The 24,428-nt window shown below is 39.7% G+C and overlaps 1 pseudogene; it reads left to right on the forward strand.

The window, feature by feature from the left end:
* Positions 1-4,477: 4,477 nt before the first annotated feature.
* LOC121979539 lies at positions 4,478-7,100 on the forward strand (annotated as a pseudogene).
* Positions 7,101-24,428: the final 17,328 nt, after the last annotated feature.

A 24,428-nucleotide genomic window follows, 5' to 3' on the forward strand; every position in this document is an offset into this window, starting at 1 on the left:
TGTAGGATCAAAAAGAGTTTAGATATCTCCACAATTACATGATATTGTCCACTTTGGGCCTAAGCCCTCATGGTTTTGCTCTTGGGCTCTCCCCAAAAGGCCTCATGCTAAATGGAGATATCTTTCTCTTATAAACTCATGATCTTTCCCATGTGTTTTCAATGTGGGACTATATTTGTAACCTTGCAACCCCAACAATTCCCCCCTCAAACAAAGGACCACAGGCTTCCCACGTCCGATCCTTGACCCACCAGGTCTTCCTTCCCCTCAGCCCACCCGACCTACTAGGACTTCCTTGCCTAGCCGCAACTAGGACTTCCTGCCTGGTGTCTGGTCCTCTTGATTCGAACATAGGAGCCCCCACTTTCTTTGTTCGAGGTCAATATTGTACCCACATAGCTCAATCAGATCATAGCTCTTGTGCACAGTCGGTGGTTAAACCTTCTGGCAGTCCGGGCTCTGATACCAATTGTAGGATCGAAAAGAATTTAGATATCTCCATAATTACATGATATTGTCCACTTTGGACCTAAACCCTCATGGTTTTGCTCTTGGGCTCTCCCCAAAAGGTCTCATGCCAAATGGAGATATCTTTCTCTTATAAACCCATAATCTTTCCCATGTGTTTCAATATGGGACTATGTTTGCAACCTTGCAACCCCAGCAGTTAATATCTTATACTTTGCATCTGTATGAATTGCTTCTCTCTGAAGGATTTTGGAAAGAAGAGTTTTAGTGGATTTCCTAATGGTATGATCAAAGATCACGGGTCTTAGAGTAGGAGTCGACCTAGGTTCCGAACCAAGTAACCGAAATGTTTATTTCATTTTCCGCTGCACTGCTCTTGATTTTACGATACGAAAAGAAAGAGTTTTTAACGTGTGATATTCCCCCCCCCCCCCCCCCTCGCTCTATCACTTTCTATCGATCCTTCACCTTCTTCTTTCCTTCCTTTTCCTTCAAGAGGGGGCATTAATCCCTCATGCCTCCTCCTTCTTGGCAATTGTAGAAAATGATCCTTCTTGTCCTACTCTTGCCCCTTGAACTTCTCCTACCATGAGCTTTTTAGTAGAAATTTTTTAAATATTTTTCTTACCATATACACCTCTTGATTGCTATCCATTAATGTGCTTGGCTCCTAGGAGTTGGAAGATAGTGGGGATGGAGACTTCTTCTTCTTATCCTTTTCTTTGTTTGTTATGAAGGTTACTCCCCTTGATCTATGGGCTTCTTCTTCTGACCCTTCAACTCTAGTTTTGTGAAGCTCCATTATTGAGAAGAATTCATCTAGGGAGCACTTCTCTAGATCCTTTGAAATGTAGAATGAATCTACAATTGAGCTCCAAGTCATGGTTCTTGGGAAAGCATTGATGGCTTTCATCATTATGTCATGATTGGAGAGTTTCTCAGCTACACTTGTTACGTCATTTAAAATTTCCTTAATTTTAGAATGTAGTGTGGTTACCTTTTCTCCTTTTTCAAGTTTGATGTTGTTGAGTTGAGTTTGGAGAAGATCTCTTCTTACCAACTTTGCTTCCGATGTGCCTTTATGAAGCTCTACTAGCTTTTTATACAAATCCTTGGCACTTGTGTAGTTTCCAATCTTTATTACTTCTTGTTGGGGAAGAACATTTAGTAAATGATGCATTGCCCTTGGGTTTTCCAAATGTTCTTCCCTTTGCTTCTTGCTCTATCTTATTTTCTCAATTATCTTATTGTTTTGATCCCGAGGTATCTCAAATCCATTTTCCATGATTAGTATAATATCGAAATTGATTTCAAAAAAAACCTCCATTCTCTTTTTCCACCAAGATAATTCTCCTTTGAATTTGGGTGGATGAATGCTTGAACCAGCCATTTTGTTGAAAGTGCTCTTCTCGGCAATTAGTCTACTGTAGGGTGTCCTTCCTCCGATACTACTTATTGAGAATTAGGGATGACAATTTTCCCCGCGGGTTTGGGGCCCTGCGGGGAAAACCCGAAATGGGGATGGGGATCCCCGATTTTTCGGGGATGGGGCGGGTTTGGGGCGGGTATGGGAATACTATCCCCATCCCCGAACCCGCCCCGAATATTATTATTATTAATATTAATAAATAATAATATGATTTTTTAAAAAAATATTAATAATAGTGTTAATATTAATATTAAATTTTTTGAAAATATTATTAATAATAATATTATTGATATTGATATTAATATTAATATTATCATTAATCATTATTATTAAATAATAATAATAATAATAATATAAATTAATTTAGAAATGGGGCGGGGATGGGGAATCCCCGAACCCGTGGGTTCGGGTTCAGGGAATCCCCGAACCCGAAAAAATGGAAATGGGGCGGGGATGGGAATGGCAAACCCGGCTCCGCCCCGCCCCGTTGCCATCCCTATTGAGAATCTTAGGTTAGCTAGAAGGGGGGATGAATAGATGTTCTTTTAATTCTTGCTCCTACAACATGTTAGTGTGTCGTAATGAACTAATGAAACTAAATAAGAATACAAACTCTAACAAGATCGATGTAATGTGATTCGGAGATTGCTTATTCCTACTCCGTGGCCTATCCTTGAGGTGGACAAACCGTTAATCCTTCGGTGGATTAGTCCCCGTCAATCTCTAGCTAAATGAGCTCTTTATTGGTGGAGCAAAACCTCCTACAAAGAAACTCTTCTTCTATACAAGATTGGGAATTAGGTCTAAGAAGAATAGTGTAGGCTTTAGAAGCTTGGAGGCAAAGACTAGGAGTATATGATCAAAATAGTAACCTCTTTCAATGCCCCATGCTACCTATAAATAGAGTGGAAAGATTTGATCATCAATCATCTCATCATGTGCACCAGTTGACTAATAACAACATCAGTTGACTGATGCTACCGTTGGACACAACCATGATGGAATCTAGCGCGCAAAACACGCAAAAGAGCAGCGGAAAAATACTAGATCCTCTTATCCAGCGGATCCATGCGAAAGGAAGAAAACAATTTTCATGACAATAATCTATGCTAAGCTACATGATAGGATTATACCTTTGTTGCGATCCCTTCGCAATCCCGATAGCAACCTTTTCTTTGGATCCAGATCTCAGCACATTCAAGCGTCCGCACCTCTACGGTATCCACACGAACATATCCGTTGTTGTTTGCATGAACGAAACCTTCGGAGAAGAACCATTTTCTTGTGCTAGCAAGAAGAATAATTCAGCCAAGAAGGAAGGAGGAGGAAGGAGAGGGGAGATCAAGAGTCACCCTTTCTTATCTAATGAAAATAAACCCAAAAGGCTATTTATATTCATCCCATGTATACCAAGGGTATTTTGGCTCTTTGTATTCCTCTTAATGGGTTGGATTTATTATATTGGATTAACCATCACTACAAGAAAAACCCTCATAGACATTGGTGGAACAACAACGGTTTTAAGCAAAAACCGATGTCTTTGAGTATTTTACACCGATTTTTTCAAAAACCGGTGTCTATGAGCATAGATTTTCGCTCATAGACATCGGTTTTTTAGGCGATGTCTATGAACATCTTTTTTCGTTAATAAACACCAATTTTAACAGCGGTTTTTAAAACCCGGTGTTAATGAATCAAAATAAAATATTTTAATTTTTCCACCAGCCAAAATTTGCAACACTGTGAAGTTCCCTCCAAACCTAAACCTATATCGCGCCCCTTCCTCCAACCAACTCTCTCAGCCTAAACCTAAACCTAAACCTCCGACCATCTCTCTCAACCTCATCTCCCTCTTCCCCTTCCTAGATCGATGCCCCTTCCTCTCCCGATTAGGATCAAGACACGACACCCTTGCTTCTCCGTCCAACCACACTGCATCTCCTCCAACTCCTCCCTTTGGGTAAGAAGAGGAGGCCTTCTTCGCATTCCGATAGTTTTTCCTTCATCTATCTCCGGTCCAGCATTCACTGCCACCGCTGAAGTCCTTCACATTCTGATAATTTTTTCTTTATCCATTGTCGCTACTGAAGTTATTCCTCATCTTCGACAGTTTCATCTTCTTGTTCCCTAATCAAAATCAAAAGGCTTCAAGCACACAAAACGAGGAAGAAGACGGAGCACGGTCGACAAACGTCCTCATTACACTTCGCACTCGACCAAGCAGAGGATAAAGCTACTGCCATGGCAGCTTCCGCTTCTCATCCTCATCTCGCCTGTAATTCCGCTAACCAAGGCCATGGTTACAGAGGAGGAGGAGAAGAGTCTGCGCTGTAAAACCTCGGCCATGTTGCTCGCAGTCTCGCTTGTTTTTTTTTTTGTTGGTCCAGTCGGTGATAAAAGTTTCACCTTCCCCCAATCGGACGCTTTCTCAGTTGCTTCCGTCTCTTTTCTCCCAATCAAAAGGGAAAAAATGGTTCTTTTTTGTTGTGGTTGTGAGAGGTTGATTTGATGTGAAACCTTAGTCACTTCCGTGCTGTTAGGTCAATTTGTGTGAGCGGAGGTATCGGATTCGAGCTCGATATGGGAAACTGCTGCCTTTCGCCGGAGGTCGTCGCCCGGGAGGACGTCAAGACCTTCCCCCGTCCCCATCATGACCACGACACCCACCCACTAGCCAACAAAAACCACCTCCACCAGAACGGCGGCGGGCACTCCAAGCGAATGGCGGCGGTTCTTAGTGGAGACGGTAGGGCGGTGGGCGGGATCGAGGAGAAGTACGTGCTGGATCACGAGCTCAGTCGCGAGGAGTTTGGGGTCACCTACCTCTGCCTGGACCACTTCACCGGGGAACTGCTCGCCTGCAAGTCGATCTCAAAGAGGAAGCTGGAGACGGCGGTTGACGTGGAGGACGTGCGGCGAGAGGTCGCGATAATGCGGTACCTGCCGAGGAACTCCAGCATCGTGAGCCTGCAGGAAGCGTGAGAGAACGACGGAGCCGTGCATTTGGTCATGGAGCTGTGCGAGGGCGGGGAGCTCTTTGACTGCATTGTGGCGAGGGGCCACTACTCAGAGTGCGCGGCAACTGTGGTCATGAAGACCATTGTTGAGGTCGTGCAGCTATGCCATTGCCATGGGGTGATCCATCGAGACCTCAAGCCGGAGAATTTCTTGTTTGCAAACAAGAAGGAGAACTTGCCCTTGAAGGCAATTGACTTTGGGTTGTTAATATTCTTCCAGCCTGGTGAGAGCATCTCTTGATCCACATTAAAATTGCTTACTTTATTGTAGTTTTCAAATGCTACAATAGTGGATATTTGTCTGGAATATACCAAAGCGATTGTCCAAATAAAATACATAGTTCCATGACTATTCAATTCGGTGCATATTTTCGTGATGGTTAATTTGCAATTTTCATGTTTATTTATACTTTATTGATCTCTTTGCTATTTTATGTTTTATGTGGTTTCCCATTTTTGATATGTTTGTGTCAAAAAATGGCTCAAGGATACACTAAGATGTAGATCAAGGTCGTTTGTTAGACCAGGAGCATGAAATGAGTGTTTGTATAGCTTTTCCAAAGATAAGAGTTTGTGGTTGTGCACCTTGGGATGCCATTAGATAAAGCCTATGGTTTGTCAATTGAAGAAGATCTCAAAGGGAAAAAAAATCTACCTAGTCATTATTGATTATTGATCTTTTTGAAAAAATTTCTCCATAGAACAATGATTAGTTACCATATGAATGCATACTAATGATCTTCATTTTTGTTGAGTCTCATTAATGATCACTTCCATTCAATAACATAACTTGGAGTTTAGTTTTACTATAAGGGCATGCTCTACTTATTTTTTTTCTCTTTTTACCCCAATTCTAGGTGAAAGATTTTTTGAGATAGTTGGAAGCCCTTATTACATGGCTCTAGAAGTTTTAAAACCGAATTATAGACCAGAAATTGATATATGGAGTGTTGGAGTTATACTCTATATCTTACTGTGTGGAGTTCCCCCATTTTGGGCTGGTAAGCTTTCTATCAATAAATCAATTTTGCACACTTCATTATTTGTTCTACCACTTTCTTCAAATAAGTTACTTATTGTCTACTGTAAACTTTCCATGAATAAATCTATTCTTTATTAGTTCTATCACTTTCTTCTAATAAGATACTTATTGTCTATTAATTAATACACTTTTTGTATTTCTTCAGATACATTTTCTATCTAACGAGCTATGATTTCTTAATTGCAGAAACTGAATAGGGAGTTGCTCAAGCAATTTTTAGGGGCGTAATAGATTTCAAACAGGAACCATGGCCTAGTATTTCTGACAGTGCTAAAAATTTAGTTCGGCTGATGTTGGAACCTGATCCCAAGCTTTGGTTAACTGCAAAGTAAGTGCTTGGTATGTTTACACTGTATGCTATTTGTTAATATAACTTCAATGGAAGTGTCCCTAACATTTGATAATTTGAGAATTGAGATCATCTCCATTATCTGGGATGGTATCCATATTTCTTTAGTTTGTCATCCTGTTCTTGAGTTTTATACTTGGTGTTGTTTTCTTTCTTATGTCGAACTGATGCTTATACATTTTTTTCCCCATACAGAGCATCATTGGCTTCAGAATGCAAAGAAAGCCTCAAATGTACCTCTTGGTGATGTTGTCAAGTCAAGACTTAAACAATTTTCACGATGAACAGATTCAAAAGGAGAGCTTTAAGGGTTTGTCTCACTGCAATTAGTAGTTAAATGGGATGTTTTTGATTGCAGAGTATAACTTGGTTTGGTTGATTATTCATTAGGTTATTGCTGATCACTTATCTGCTGAAGAAGTGGAAGACATTAAAGAGATGTTCAAGATGATGGATGCTGACAATGATGGCATTGTATCCCATGATGAACTCAAAACTAGGCTCGCTAAATTTGGTTCACATCTGGTGGAGTCTGAAGTGCAGTTGCTTATTGAAGCAGTGAGTATATTAGTTAAATTGATTTGGATTAAAAATGGGAAACATGTTCAAAGCTTTGATGAAAAAACTTTCTGGTGCTTTGTGTTTCTTTGTACTTTGAACCTTATGTGAGATGAACAAGTAGATAGATCCCTTTTAGATATTCGTTGCTCCAGTTGTTGCACTTGTGGTTTATGATCTGATCTTTTATTTGATTTCCTCTAGTTCTACAAAGTGTATGTCTGGTTGAAAGAATAGTCTTGAATTTGTCGAGTTTATTCTTAGAAATGATTTCATAAGACTAGCTCGAAGAGGATAAAGTTTGAAATTCGTGTTGACTAGTTAGCATTTTATGCCATGAGACCATGGAGAGATGTCTTGGGACTAACCATGTGCAGCCATTATGCTTTAGAAAATGTCATTGTTTTACGGTGGAATGAGATGGTTATGCTGAGTACCCGTCATGGGAAATTCAAGATAACAAGCAGTATTTAATTATATTTTCAAGAATAAGAGGAGAAATATGTAGTTTATCAATGTGATATATCTTGATGTCTAGTTATGTTTCATATGTTATTATGTTTGTCTAGTGCTTGTATGGAGGTTATTAGAAAGGACCCCAGTTAAGAGAGTTGGATCGTGGAGCTGATATCATTGTTGCTACACCAGGACGTTTGAATGATATTCTGAATATGAAAAGATTGAACCTCCATCAAGTACTGATTAATTAAATTGCAACTATGAGAAAACTTTGTTGCAATAATTTCTGGTTTGGAATATATTAAGTTCCCAGGAATGATAGATCTATCACTATATGATGAGGTTGAGATAAATGATGAATGTGTCTCTTTTTAAGTATTCAAATTTGTCATCTTGTTACCTGGTGCTTTTACTACTTTTTCAACTATGATTTTTGGTCTTGGTTTACTAATATATTATTTATGTGTTTTTATAGTTTATAAATCTCAAGTACTCCAGAGTTGAAATTGATGAAGTGCGGTTCGAGTGGGCTGAATGCATGCTAGATTACATTTGAGTAGGAAAGGTATTTGATTTTTGAAAACATTGGATGATGTATGCATTTGCATGGAATGTAAATTGCGTATATTGTCCCATGTCAATTTCTTTCTGATGGTGATATTCTAGGACTTCTACAGCATGTATAATTCTTCTGTTTTTGTTCTTTGTTGTAGTTAAGTAGACCAAATGATACTTTTGTTTGACATATTAGAACAGTGGATGTTTTAACTCAGAAAACTAGGCATTTGAAGGTGAAAAGTAGTGAGATTAGGGAAATGAAAGGCGCAAGAAGAATGGAGCAGTAAAGCAAGTTGAACAGATTCTGATTCTCATAATTTAATGTAGCCTCAGCTTGATTTTTGACTCACGATGTTCTACCTTGATGTGTACAATATCTATTAGCTTTTGATGTAAAAAAAATATTTATGTATTTTATGGATACTGCTGTAAGAAGAATATTTATGTAATTTGTGAATATTTGTGTATTTTATGGATACTATTGAAAGAAGAATATTTGTGTAATTTGTGAATATTTGTGTATTTTCTTGGATACTATCGGTTTTTCACTGTTTCGGAAATCAAATTTATGTCGTTAAACAATACTGATATTACATCGATTTTCCACCACTGCAAAATTGGTGTCATTAACTAATATTACATCGGTCGTATATGTAGGACCGTTGGGCCGGCTAGAAGGGGGGTTGAATAGCCCTGAATAAAACACAACCCTTTCTCGAACAATTAAGCTAACACTTGAAAAATAGATTAATCAGAAAATAAAGTATAAAAATGAGGCACCGGATTTGACTTGGTTACAACCGGGAAGGTTGTTAATCCAAGGAAGATGGTTGCACTAAGAACTCCTTCAGGTGGAGAAGCCTCGTTTATAGCAGTGTAGTCACAAAAAGAAAGAAGCTAATCAAAGCAGTGGAAGCACACAAGTGTTGTTACAATTTCTGAACTGATGAAAAGCTTCTGGACCAAGGCTATATTTATAGCCTTGGTCGGGGCGCCTGGAAGGGTTCCGGGTGCCCTACGGGGATAAAATTTATCCCCCAACGGTTGGATCGAGTCAAAGCTCGATCCTGTGAAAAAGTCACTTCCGAGCGCCCGGAAGGGTTCCGGGCGCCTCGGACAGCTCCGGGCGCCTCGGACAGCTCCGGGCGCCTCGGACAGCTCCGGGCGCCCCGGACAGTTCCGGGTGCCCCGGAGCCAAAAGTCAACCCTATTGACTTTTGGTCCGTGCTCTCTTCTCCGGTTCAGCTCGCCTCTGGTTCGGGTCTTTCTGCTCCGGCTCCGCTTGCTTGGGTGATCTCTGACATCCGGAATAGGGCTCACCCGAACCCATCTTCCGGTCTTCTCGAGCATGCTTCCCTCCGGCTTCTCGTCCCTCGGAATTGCCGCGTGTCCCTTCTCGTCCACCAGCGTACTCATCCGCAGACTTCGTCCCTCGGTCGCACCCCGTGCCGACCTTCGTGCTAGCTGCGTCTCTTGCTCCCCGAGCAATCTTCCGCTCCGGCTTTCGTACCTCGGAACTACCGCGCGCACTTCCTTCTCGTCCGCCGGTGTACTTTTCTGCAGCACCTCGTCCCTCGGACTGTCGTCCTTCTCACTAGCTGCGTCTTCCGCTCGACTACCTGTGTTCCTAAGCTCCTGCACACTTAGACACAAGGTTAGAAACACACGGGACCTAACTTAACTTGTTGATCACACCAAAACAACCTTGGGGTTCCAACAATCTCCCCCTTTTTGGTGTGATCAACCCAAGTTAAGCTAGGGTAAAATAGACTTTAAATAAAATTAATTAACTTAACTTAATTTGCAATTTAAGTACAAAAAGATAGGAAAAAAAATAACTCTATCTACCTCAGTAAAAAAAAAGATAGACAAAAAATTAAATCTATCTACCTCCCCCTAGACTTATACTTTCCCTTCTCTCCCTTTGAGCACAAAAAAATGGAGTTCCAAGAGAAACAATCTAAGTCAATATATATTTTTTTTAAAAAAAATATTTCTAACTTAAAAAAAATTCTAAGTAATTTGAGCATAAATTTCTAATTTCAGAAAATCTTTTAACTTAAGAAAGAATGATTTTTTAGAATGTTTAAGCACATAAATGACTAGGCAATTAAAAATTTCTAAGTAAGTAAATTTCTAAATTGAAATAAAATGTTTTGAATAACCCTTTTTAAAGCACTAATTAATTCTTGTATTAATGCTTCATTAGTAAGTTAATTAAACATTTATTTCAATATTTTGGCTTCCAGGTCGTGGCGAGGCACAAGGCCTTCTTGGTTATTGGAGCAACAACCACTTCCTTGACAAAGCCTCATAAAGAAATTCTTTGTTTAATTTTCTCACTTAAAGCGCTAATTTTAATTTAAAATTCAGTTTAAACATGATTTAGGAACCTAATATAGGTTCCAACCTACTGGATTAACTAAAACGTTTTTAGGAATATATTTTCTTGAAATGTTCCTAATTTGTCCAGGGTGATATTTAAAGTACCAATTTAAATTATTAAATCTTCTACCATTGGTTTTAAATGAACATGCATGGTTTTTCAAATTATCTACTTGAATTTTCAAGTCATTATTTTCAAGTTTCAATTTTTCATTTTCTAATTTTGATTTATCTAATTCTTCTAGAGGGCAAGACTTAGCTAAAATTATTTTTAAATTTTTTATTTCTTTTTCTAATTTACAGCAGTCTTTAGTTAATAACTTAACAAATTTATAAAGTTTATCGGGAGGAAGAGAACGTACCTGACTTAGCTTATCGAGTTCGTTTTCCGTGTCTCCCCCTGAACTGCTGCTTTCTTCTGACGACGCTCTCCCTTCATCGATGCTCTCGATGCTCATTTCGGAAGAGCTTGACTCGTAGTCGTCGTTTTGATGACTTGCCATTAGAGCAAGTCCGGAGAATGCCTCGACTTCCGACTCCGACGACGTATCATCCCACGTCGCCTTTAGGGCTTTTCGCTTTTGGATAGGCTTCTTATCCTTTTCCTTGTTCTTGCTCTTCAGCTTGGGGCAATTGTCCTTGACGTGCCCTTCTTCGTCGCAATGGTAGCAGCGGATCGTCCTTTTCTTCTTCCCCTGCGGATGGTTAGTAGATCTGGATTCACAAAGTTTCTTGAATCTTCTTACCATCATTACCATTTCCTCGTCGTCGAGAGAAGATTCCGACTCAGGTTCGTCTCTCGAAGCTTTGAGGGTGACGTTGTTCTTGGGCTCCTTCATTCCTGCACATCTTGTCTCATGCACTTCAAATGTTGAAAAAAAATTCTTCTAATGAAATTTTTTCTAAGTCCTTCGAAATGTAAAAAGCATCTACTAGTGATGTCAATTTTGAATTTCTTGGAAATGAATTTAAGGCGTACCTGAGCGAATCTCGGTTACTTACCTTTTCTCCGAGATTCGTGAGTCCGGTGATGATTTCTTTTATTCTGGAGTGTAGATGTGCGACTGTCTCGTCTTCCCCAAGTCGCAGGCTAGTGAGCTGATTGCGAAGCAGATCTCGTCTAGTGAGTTTGGCTTCGGACGTACCTTCGTGCAGGTCGAGGAACTTCTCCCAAATTTCCTTTGCGGAGTTGTATTTACCGATCCTGTTGACTTCTTGAGGCGGAAGAACGCTTAGCAGATGGTACTCTGCTTTGCCGTTCACCACGAAGTCAGCCTGCTTCTTTTTTGTCCATTTATCTATTTCCTTGTCCTCTGGAGCTTCAAAGCCAAATTTCATTGTTAAAAATAGTTCAATATCTGTTGTAAGAAATACCTGCATCAGTTTTTTCCACATAGAGAAGTCCCCTTCGTATTTCGGCGGATGGATGCTTGGTCCGGCCATGACGTTGCTTCGTTCGGCGGTTAGTCCTCCTGAAGCGCCTCGGCTCTGATACCACTTGTAGGACTGTTGGGCCGGCTAGAAGGGGGGGGTTGAATAGCCCTGAATAAAACACAACCCTTTCTCGAACAATTAAGCTAACACTTGAAAAATAGATTAAGCAGAAAATAAAGCATAAAAACGAGACACCGGATTTGACTTGGTTACAACCGGGGAGGTTGTTAATCCAAGGAAGATGGTTGCACTAAGAACTCCTTCAGGCGGAGAAGCCTCGTTTACAGCAGTGTAGTCACAAAAAGAAAGAAGCTAATCAAAGCAGTGGAAGCACACAAGTGTTGATACAATTTCTGAACTGATGAAAAGCTTCAGGACCAAGGCTATATTTATAGCCTTGGTCGGGGCACCTGGAAGGGTTCCGGGCGCCCTGGGGGGTGATAAAATTTATCCCCCAATGGTTGGATCGAGTCAAAGCTCGATCCTGTGAAAAAGTCACTTCCGGGCGCCCGGAAGGGTTTTGGGCGCCCCGAACAGCTCCGGGGGCCTCGGATAGTTCCGGGCGCCATGGAGCCAAAAGTCAACCCTGTTGACTTTTGGTCCGTGCTCTCTTCTCTGGTTCAGCTCGCCTCTGGTCCGGGTCTTTCTGCTCCGGCTTCGCTTGCTTGGGTGATCTCTGACATCCGGAATAGGGCTCACCCGAACCCATCTTCCGATCTTCTCGAGCATGCTTCCCTCCGGCTTCTCGTCCCTCGGAATTGCCGCGTGTCCCTTCTCGTCCACCAGCATACTCATCCGCAGACTTCGTCCCTCGGTCGCACCCCGTGCCGACCGTCGCGCTAGCTGCGTCTCTTGCTCCCCGAGCAATCTTCCGCTCCGGCTTTCGTACCTCGGAACTACCGCGCGCACTTCCTTCTCGTCCGCCGGTGTACTCTTCCGCAGCACCTCGTCCCTCGGACTGTCGTCCTTCTCGCTAGCTGCTTCTTCCGCTCGACTACCTGTGTTCCTAAGCTCCTGCACACTTAGACACAAGGTTAGAAACACACAGCACCTAACTTAACTTGTTGATCACACCAAAACAACCTTGGGGTTCCAACAGTATACCGCTGTCAAAACTAGTGTTATTAACATATAATATTACATCGGGTTTACACCCTACGTCGTTAAGTGATACTACACCAGTTATAACCCGATGTCTAAAATGACAGACCTTTTACATCGCCTTCATAGACATCAGTCGAAAATGTAATAGACAGCGGTGGAAAACTGATGTCTATGAGGGTTTTTGTTGTAGTGCATTAATCCAATAACCCAATAAGTCTAACCCATTGAGTCCAACACATTAATCCAATGTGTCTAATTCGGATTGAACTCAATCCAATGAGTGGGTTCATTTGAGTCTAACTCAATGAGTAACCCAAAAGGCCTAATCATCTCATGATTGGCTCTTAGGGCTAAATACTAACAATCTCCCACTAGCACAAGTGTCAATCACCACTAAGATGACACCAACACTTTGGATTCACCCATTATTCTTAATATCCTTAGTATTTTAGTCAAACTAAAATACCCATCTCCAAACCAATATGTTCTTTGTGTGTGACCCTATAGTCTCTCGTAACGTTGGCAATGTATCCAAATCAACATTTGTGATACATAAACAATGAGTGGCATCTAGCAATGCATCATTGCTACCCAACTGACGAGAAAGTTGAGATCCGACCTAATCTATCGGTGGCTATTATCTTGTATGACTCAGTCCCTCTATCCTTGATATCTAGATTGATCAATGAGGCATAGACCGTGTCATCCTCTTATCAATCTTTGTGTTTCTTGATCTCTAAGTATACACACTATACAAATAAGTTCAATATCTCATATTGATTCATCTGAGTATAGTCATACATTCCTGTGTCCTACTAATCAAGGGGCCCACATATATCGCTTCCATTATATGGAAGGGATAGATCCCATCTACAACACTCACATCCCTCCACATAATTTATTGCATACCCAGTGATCAACTTTATAGTCCATCCTGTTAGGGGTGACATTTGACAATACCAAAGTACACAACTCCTTATGTAGGGAACCGTAGTGACTTCAGGTCTAAGGACTATTCATACCAATAATCAAATGAGAATGTTTATGACACTCATATAACGATCCATGAAACATCTCATGGCGGGTCAATTCAGCACATATTCTCTAATATATACCCATGTGTCAACCTGATATCTCATATCCATGACTTGTGAGATTAAGTCATCCGTTGACCTATATGCTAGTCTTAACACATTAATATTGTCCTTGTATATTAATGCTCGACTAGGAATAGTTTAGAGTAGCGTTCTCTACAATATCTCACTATCAATTCAACTAATTGATATATTGTAGATTAGAACCTTCTACTCTAGGACATTATTATATTTACTCATTCGGCACTGAACTGAAGTAAATATAATAACCATAACCTTTGCCTTCTAATGAAATAACGAAATATGATACAAAATGCCCTAAGTCAATCAACTCTTGATTGCCTCTTAGGAGTTACACTAACAATCTCCTTATGTCACTAGCGTCAATCACTGAAATATCTAATATCCATTGACCTAGTGTGACCATCATACTTTCTTGGTGCCAAAGCCTTGGTCAAAGAATCCGTAATGTTAGCATTGTTTAGTTATCTGCATATCCTCATATCTCATATATCGAGGATCCCTCGAATGAGATGAAATTGTTGTAGTATCCAATACCCAAGACTACCATTTATGTAAAATACATGCCTTAACTGCGATCTAGAATAGTCCTTGTCAATTTGAAAGCTTACACCACTGTAACCCTTTACAGCAATAGTTGTAACCCTTTACAGCAATAACTGTAACCCTTTACAGTAAGCTCTTCATTGCCTCCAAAGATCAAGAAATAGTCTTGAGTTCTTCTCAAGTACTTAAGAATATTCTTGACTGATGTCCAGTGACCTTCACCTGGATCTGACTGGCATCTGCTCGTCATGCTTAACGCATACGAGACATCTGGGCGAGTACAAAGCATGACGTACATGATAAACCCTATAGCAGATGCATAAAGAATCTGATCCATGCAGTTGCTTTCTACCTTAGAAGAAGGACATTGAGTCTTCGAAAGACTCACACCATGTGACATAGGCAGAAATCCCTTCTTGGAATTCTCCATAGCAAAATGTTTAAGCACCTTGTCAATGTATATACTCTAGCTTAGATCAAGTCATCTCCCGGATCTATCTCTATAAATCTTGATGCCCAAAATATAGGCTGCTTCACCTAAGTCCTTCATTGAGAAACATTTCTCAAGCCAAGTCTTCACTTACTGAAGAGCAGGGATATCATTTCTAATGAGATGTATGTCATCTACATACAATATGAGAAAAAGACTATGCTCCCACTAACCTTCTTATAGACACAAGGTTCATCTTCATTCTTAATGAAACCAAATATTTTGATTACATCATCGAATAGAAGATTCCAGCTTCTAGGAGCTTGCTTCAATCCATAAATGGATCTTTGTAACTTACAAACCTTTTTAGCATGCTCTGGATCTACAAAACCCTCAGGTTGTGTCATGTACACATCCTCGAGTAGATTTTCATTAAGAAATGTGGTTTTGACATCCATATGCCAGATCTCATAATCAAAGTAAGCAGCAATAGAAAGCATGATCCGATTGGACTTGAGCATCATAACTGGTGAAAAGGTTTCATCATAGTCTATACCATGAATCTGCTTGAATCCTTTAGCCACCAATCTACCTTTATAGCTATGCATATTTCCATCCATGTCAGTCTTCACCTTGAAGACCCACTTACACCCAATGGGGTTGATCCCTTCAGATGGATCAACCAAAGTCCATACTTGATTAGTGTACATGGATTCCATCTTGGATCTCATGGCCTCATGCCATTTCTCAGAATCTGGGCCCTGTACAGCTTCCTGATAAGATGTAGGCTCATTGAGACCAATAAGCTCTACATCACCGTAGTCAGACAAGAGAAATGAATATCTCTCAGGTTGACGACGAATCCTATCAGATTTGCATAAAGCATGTGCTACTTGAACAGGTTGTTGCTCTATAACCTCTTGTGGTGTAACAAAATCCTGATCCACAACATCTTGTGGTACCTGTTCAATTTCCATCATGGTTTTGGTGCTAGTTTGTGTATCTTGAACTTCTTCAAGATCGACTTCACTCCCACCAGTTTTTCTAGAAATAAACTCTCTTTCTAGAAAGACAATAATTTTTGGCAACAAACACTTTGACTTGTGTGGGATTATAGAAGCAATATCCCTTTGTTTCCATGGGATATCCTATAAAATAGCACATGTCCAATTTGGGTCCTAGTTTATCTGAGACTAGTCATCGAACGTAAGCCTCACAATCCCAAATCTTCATAAAAGACATCTTGAGACTCTTCCCTATTCATATCATATATGGTGTCTTTATGACAACCTTAGATGGAACTCGGTTAAGTGTGAAAGCAGCTATCTCTAGAGCATGTCCCCAGAAGGAAGTAAGAAGATCTGTATGACTCATCATCGATCGTACCACATCTAATAAAATACGATTCCTCCTTCCTGATACACCATTCCATAGTGGTGTTCCAGGTGGAGTGAGTTAAGATATGATCTCACACTCAACGAGATGGTCATGAAACTCTTGACTAAGGTATTCCCCACCTCGATCTGATTGAAGCATCTTAATACTCTTACCAAGTTGATTTTATACTTCATTCTTGAATTCTTTGAAGTTTTCAAAGGATTCTGACTTGTGTCTCATTAGAAACACATAGCCATATTCACTGAAATTATCAGTAAAAGTAATGAAGTAATGTTAGCCTCCTCTAGCTGCTACTCTAAAAGGGCCACATACATCAGTATGTATGAGTCCTAAAAGATCATTAGCCCTTTCGCGGTGTCCACTAAATGGAGTCTTTGTCATCTTACCTCGAAGACAAGATTTGCATGCCTCATATGATTCAAAATCAAATGAGTCCAAAATCTATCCTTATGGAGTTGGGATATGCAACTCTCATTTTGTGAACTAAGCGAGAATACCAGAGATATGTTTGATTCAAATCATTAGACTTGAACCATTTGGTATTTATGTTATAGATTGGGTTGCCAAAGTCTAGAACATAGAGTACATTCACAGGATGTGCACTATAATAGAACATTTCATTGAAATAAACGGAACAACATTTGTCCTTTATTACAAATGAAAAACCTTTCTTATCCAAACAAGAAACAGAGATAATGTTCTTGGTCAAGGTAGGCACATAACAGCACTCTTTAAGTTATAAAACAAGTCTAGCAGGCAAAGATAAGGAATATGTTCCTACACCGACAACAGCAACTCTTGCACTATTGCCTATTCGTAGTTCCACTTCGCCCTTTGTTAATGATCTACTATTTCTCAGCCCCTTCACATTAGTACAAATGTGAGATACACATTCGGTATCTAGTACCCGTGAAGAAGAGATAGATAGATTAACATCTGTAACATATATACCTAAGACAGAAGTCTCACTTCTCTTTCTTTTTCAGTTCCTCTAGGTATACCTTGTAGTTCCTCTTCCAGTGTCTGGTCTCACCGCAGTGGAAGCAGGTTCCTTCCTTAACAACCCCACCTTTGAGTTTCAGTGCATGAGCCTTGCCATTGGTTTGGGTTAAACCCTTACCTTTGGGCTTCCATTTGCCTTTGCCCTTTGGCACCATTAAAATGGTGCTAGGCTTTGCCTTCTCAAGGTTGAGTTCAGCAGTTCTCAACATGCTCAACATCTCAGGTAATGGTTTGTCAATTTCGTTCATGACAAATTTACTATAGCTTTTAGGTAATGATTGCAAAATTAGGTCAGTGGCCAATTCTTGGACTAGTGGGAATCCCAACCTTTATAGATTCTACACATACCCGATCATCTTGAGCACATAAGGCCCTACAGGACTTCCTTCTTGCATTCTGCATTAAAACATTGCTTTAGAGATCTCAAATCTCTCATGTCTTGCTTGTCCTTGATATAGTTTTCTAAGGTGTTCAACCATATCATAAGCATCCATATTCTCATGTTGCTTCTGAAGCTCAGAGTTCTTGGTGGCGAACATAAGGCATGATACATCTAATGCATCATCTTGATGCTTCTTGTAAGCATCCCTATCAGCTCTAGTGGCAGTAGCAGGGGGCACTTCAGGAATAGGTTACTCTAGGACGTACAGTTTTCTTTCTCTCTTGAGAACTATTCTTATGTTTCTATACAAGTCTAGAAATTATCTCCATTGAGCTTTTCTTATCAAGGACAGATCGCAGAGATAGTGTCTTCTACTTACTAGACGACATTGTGGTCTACAACAATAAAATGCAAAGAAGTATCATACTCAGATCATTTAATTAAGCCTTTAATTAAATGATTTTTCCACTGAATTCTAAAGCTTGATAGAAGCAAGTCACTACTAGCTCTAAGCTCAAAAGTAAAGACATTCTAGTGGGACAAGATCCATATTATACTTCATCTTAAGTTAGCTTTGGCTAATCGCCCAAGTCTTGTATAAATTAGGTAGGCAACGTGTACCAATTGGACAAGATCCATATTATACCTTATCTTGAGTTAGCTTTGGCTAATCGCCCAAGACTTAGTATAACTTAGGTAGACAACGTTTACCAATTACATCCTATGTAACTCTTGTATCCTTAGGTGAACAACACTATTTTTCCGTTCGTTTTCCCATCTTATGAAATCCATATTATAATTCATCTTGAGTTAGCTTTGGCTAATCGCCCAAGACTAGTATAATATGATTTACATTTTATGGGATATGCCTTTAAGTTCTCAATCCAATTGAGGTAACTTAATTAAGTCATACCCAAAGGTCGATAGTCGGGCATCACAATTGTCAAGTCGCACTGTACCAAGATAAAACGAGCCACTTTGCTTTGGCAAACCTGACTACAGATGATGGAGGTAGTAGTGAGTACCAAGCTTTGGTAGGCATATATAAATGACCTAATTACGACAACTACACATGCATCACATACATCATGGCATATCATAGCATATATTAACATATACACAAGTTTAAACGTGACATGGTTATGACCCCTATAAAATACGATCTTCTCAAGCCAATGAGAAGAGTGATAAGTCAACCTAGGTCCAATCCGCTTCTCCAAGCGATTCCTTGGTTGTCGTGTGTTGTTGTCCTTCCTTCCTTTTCACCCGTCTTCCAAAAGACTAACTCATTCTAATTTTGTACATTACAAAATCTAAAGAAACTCAAGTTACATTCGAGTGTAATCTAATTACAATAAGAATAAAAGGGATGAAGGCACGACACGCAGGTCATATTATGAATTACAACATTACACACATCCAATCACATTGGGGTTAAAGGGTCATAACCATGCACCATGTCATATATATTCACAATATTCTTATGACATAAATTTACTATGATTTCAACAAATAAATTATGAGCCGCTACACCATGGCGGTCCCGCTAGCTGGTTAGCGAGCGGGGGTCAAGGGGGCAGCGCCCGTTGTGGGGGTTTCAAGGGGTAGTGCCCCCGATGCAAAATTTATTTTGCATACTCATTTTATGAGTTGCTGCTTTACCCGAGACCCTACTACCCACAATACCAATTATGTTTTGTTCTAAACAAAATATCTCTAGCCGAGACCTTGTTGGTCACACACCAACTTCGTTTTGTTCCTAATAAAACACCCCTTGCTGAGACCTTGCTGGTCACCCACCAACTATGATTTGTTCCCAACAAAACACCCATTTCGGTCAAGGCTTAGGATTTGGCTGAGACACAAAATCTAGCCAAGACTCATAGTCTGGCCGAGATTTACTCTCTTGGCCGAAACCTTGTTTGGCCGAGACTCACAATTTTTTTTTTTTTTTTGCAAATCACAGTAAACCCTATCAAGTAATTTCTATATCATATATAAAATTTTTTAACTTAGCATAGCCCTTCACAAGTGGCTCTGATACCACTGTTAGAATCTAGCACACTAAACACGTGAAAGCGCAGCGAAAAAATATTAGATCCTCTTATTTAGCGGATCCATGCAAAAGGAAGAAAATAATTTTCATGACAATAATCTATGCAAAGCTACATGATAGGATTATACCTTTGTTGCGTGCCCTTCGCAATCCCGACAGCAACCTTTTCTTTGGATCCAGATCTCAGCGCGTTCAAGCGTCCACGCCTCTATGGTATCCACACGAACATATCCTTCGTTCGTTGCATGAACGAAGCCTTCGGAGAAGAATCATTTTCTTGTGCTAGCAAGAAGAATGATTCGGCCAAAACTCCAAGAATTGGCTAAGAAGGAAGGAGGAAGGAGAGGGGAGATCAAGAGTCACCCTTTCTTTTTCCATTCTCATCTAATGAAAATAAACCCAAAAGGCTATTTATATTCTTCCCATGAATACCAAGGGTCTTTTGTCTCTTTGTATTCCTCTTAATGGGTTGGATTAACTATTAATCCAATAACCCAATAAGTCTAACCCATTGAGTCTAACCGATTAATCAAATGTGTCTAATTTGGATTGAACTCAATCCAATGAGTGGGTTTATTTGAGTCTAACTCAATGAGTAACCCAAAAGGCCTAATCATCTCATGATTGGCTCTTAGGGCTAATTACTAACAAGCCAATGGCTACTTGACATAATCAAGGATTCTCGTAACGGTTACTTACCAGTCGACTATTAAAAGTACTAGTCGACTAGTAGCTACTGGCTAAGCGAATAGAATTCCTCTGTTCTCTCCTAGTCAACTGCTTAGTCAACTGGACTAGTCGACTTCCAATTTCATCAATCGACTAGTCCCGGTTACACACTTAACTTTCGTCCTCTCCGGAGTCACCCTTGAAGCCCTCTTCCTCTTCCTTCATCTCTCAGATGCACTCAAGCCCGTGGCTCCTCTTCGTGTCATCCTTCATGTTACCTTGAAGTCTATTTCTCTCGGCTCCACTCCATTGCTCCTCTTCCAATGGTCCCTCGGATGCCTTCTACATCATCCTTCACCATTTCAAGGACCCTAACCTTAGGATAAGCTTCCCAAGCTTGGCTGCACCAAGCTCATCATGAGTGTTTTACCATGTCCTGCATGACTCAAATAGACATATCAAACATATATGAAACCTAACTTAAAATCTTTGATACATACATCAAAACCATGATCATACCCAATCAAACCTAGGTCGATTACACCAACACTAGATGCTTCCTCTATAGGCCATTCAGGGGCAGGTCGTTTGGATTCACACAGTCGTGCCCCTTCCAGAGTTGATTCAATGTTTAGCCTTGCCAAATGGCACGACCATGCCTCTCCACCCGAGGCTATTCATGCCATGGCTATGCCTCTTGGCATAGCTGTGTGACAAAGAATACAAGGAGGTCATGTGGCGTGAAGTTAAGATCGTGTCACACCAAAAATAGGATTGTGTTGAATCTGGGTAGATTGTAGACTTATTTTAAAATGGTTATAACTTTGTGATCGGTTGAAATTAAGGGATATTTTTTATACCAAAATATAGATAATTTCAAAATCTATAACTTTGTTTCAGGTTTAATAAAGAGAAATCATGGTCTAGTCATGCTAAAAGGAACGATTGTGCCTCATAACCGTGGCTGCATGGGGTCCTTCGCCTAAACTACAAACCAAACTTTGAACCACCATAACTTTTGGTTCAGTTAGATCTTGGCCTTGATCCAAATATCAAAATGTAGATAATATCATGGGATACAACTTTGGTTCAAGGTGAATTATGAGAAAACTAGATTTAAGAGGTGAAAAACCTATTTTACTGAAGCCCTATAATCCTGGATAATCTGGGTAGTTTGGAGGAGGTATAAAAGGGTCAAGAAACTCATTCTTTGACTCATCTTGGGTTTGGAAGTTTATCCCTCTCCTTGGGTAAGGGTTCTCCTCTTAATGGGAAACCCTAGAGAGGCCATCTTCATCACCTTCAATGATCCGTCCACCTTCAGAGCAAATATTCCCTACAAGAAGACTGGCGGCACACCGATAAGCATTCTTTTCTCTAAGATCGATGTTTTGAGTTGTAGATACTATATTTATTATCAATTGGTTGTATCTTTCTTGTAATGGAGTATATTTTCTCGATCTAGGATGTTGAAAGTAAATATAATGTGATGTGATGTATAAACTCTGTATTTAGATATTTTCTTATTCAATGAAGTATTATGTCATGTTCTATGTGTCTTGTGCCTTCTATATGTTTGATGAAATATGTGAATGGTGTAAACATATAGATGTATATTGATTGTTCACCATGCAGTGGGGATACTCTAGACTGTATGATTGAGGGCCCTAGTGACAAGGGTATCCCTTTAACCAGACATCTAGGGGATCATCTTGAAAGGAAGGATAATTCTCCATAAGGAAGCATATAATTAGGCTTAATGGGTTATCTCTAATCCTATGTTAAGTGAATTGTATAATCTAGCGATTGTATGACCAGGGCGCCCTAGTGACAAATGTATCCCTTTGACCAGACTTTCTAGGTTATCTCTTCTATTTAGTGGCATCAGATACCAATAAGGTGTAGCACTCCAACATAGCCATCGCGGGATAGTGTTGATGTTTAGTTAGACTTCCTATATGTACATAAGGATGGAGGTAAGAAGATGAACAATGCATAGGGATATTAACTAGTATCATAATGAAACTTAACTCCTAGAATCATTCATCCAAATCTAACTTCACCTGCACTCACTTATGCTCCCTCTCTATACTCTCTTTTCCCTCTCTCTCTCTTCTCTCAATCTCTCTTCCTAGTGTTTGTGAATCACATTTTAATTGTCTAAATAATTCATTGTGTAAAGTTAACTAGTGTTTAATCAGCAATCCCTATGGGATCGATATTTTATTACTTGAAGACAACCATGCACTTAAAGATTCTATAGATCATGAATGTAATCCCATAGATACTCCGATCACTAAAGGTGAAGTCCTAAAATTGGAAATGTGTCCTAGCACTCAAGAAGAAGTAAGGGATATGAGTAAAGTACCTTACTCCAATACAGTTGGAAGTCTTATATATGCAATGATGTATACTCGACCAAACATATGTTATACAGGAAGTCTGGTAAGAAGATATCAGGAAAATCCTAGAAGGGGTCATTGGAGAGCAGTGAAGAGGTTTTTTGTTATCTTAAAGGAACTGCAAACTTATCTTTGTGTTATGGAGGAGGCAATTTGAGCCTTGAGGGATTATTCAGACACTGATTGGGACGATGACCTGGACAAGCGAAAATCAACATCAAGTTTTAGTTTCTTGCTTAATGGTGGGGACATCTCATAAAGAAGAAATAAACTTGTGTTGCTTTATCTATAATGGAGGCTGAGTTCGTGACTTGCTCCATAACAATTCAAAAAAGTATTTGGCTCAAAAGATTATTAGATAACTTAGGTTTGGCTCAAAAGATTATTAGATAACTTAGGGATTGTAGCGGATAGTGGGAGGCTAGTAATAATTTATTGTGGTAATCAGACCATTATCGCTTACACTCGAGACCCTAAGTTTTATAGTAGAACCAAACACATAGACACCAAATATCATGTTATGAAAGACATCATTGAGAAGGGTGAAGTGATAGTCAAGTATATTTCGGCACACAACATTGTAGTTGATCCCTTCACCAAATCCATATCTCGAGATCCCTTTATATGACATAGAGAGTCATTGGATTTGGGTATCTTATAAAATTTCTCAGTTTGTACTTTATTGACAACATTGATGCTTATTAATTAACTATATATGTGATACTTGTGCATTATTCAATCACATTTATATCTTATAATGTACTTTCTTTGATTATCATATATATGTTTTATAAAATAGATATGTTAGGTAGGCAAGGTCAACTCTCTCTCATGAGTGACTACCTTTGAGAGTGGAGATAAGACAATTTTTAGCTATAAGACGTTATGAGAGTAGCTCTGCTAGAACTTAAGTCACCCTGATACGTGTTCAGGATGAGGTCATATGTGACATGACTGACTTGGACATACCCACATCCATTATCATCTACCATTTGTGACATGTGTTTCATACCATGTGTGATTAATGACTAGGGATAGTGGGAACTATATTACTTAAGACTTGATATCTCCGAGCTCTACTGTGTGAGACTCGACATCTTTGAGGTGGGATTTCATGTGTCTTTATTACATTTGGCTGTTTCTTGAGGTGCCAATTCAGTTTTTGTTACTTTAGTCTGTTTACCGATGACCGGGAAGATAAATTGAGATATGAGAGACAAGTATAAGAATGCTGCTGGGTTGAGACTGATAGATTTGAGTTTGGCTAAAGGAAGATTGATTGACGTTGCATCATTATCTTGTAATCATCAATCGGTCTTTTATAATCATCTATGTAGGGATGAACATAATAGTGATACAAAGTCGAGCGAAATTTGGAGATTACTTTAACTGAGAAAAGTAGTTCAATGGATGTAATTAGTCTTGGATATGGGATACAACGATCTTTTATATTTTGGTATTAACAGTGACTACTCAAGCATCTTAACAGGTGTCTAGAGAAATTTTTATTTACAGGTGAACTCGCTATTGGCATGACGTCCAACCACATATGAAAACCCAGTGGAGTGATATGATGGATCACATGAGTTGTGATTAATGACGACAGTAAAATGTCCCCGTGTGCA

This window comes from Zingiber officinale, chromosome 5A (genome assembly GCF_018446385.1).
Source record: "Zingiber officinale cultivar Zhangliang chromosome 5A, Zo_v1.1, whole genome shotgun sequence".
Taxonomy (NCBI): Eukaryota; Viridiplantae; Streptophyta; class Magnoliopsida; order Zingiberales; family Zingiberaceae; genus Zingiber; species Zingiber officinale.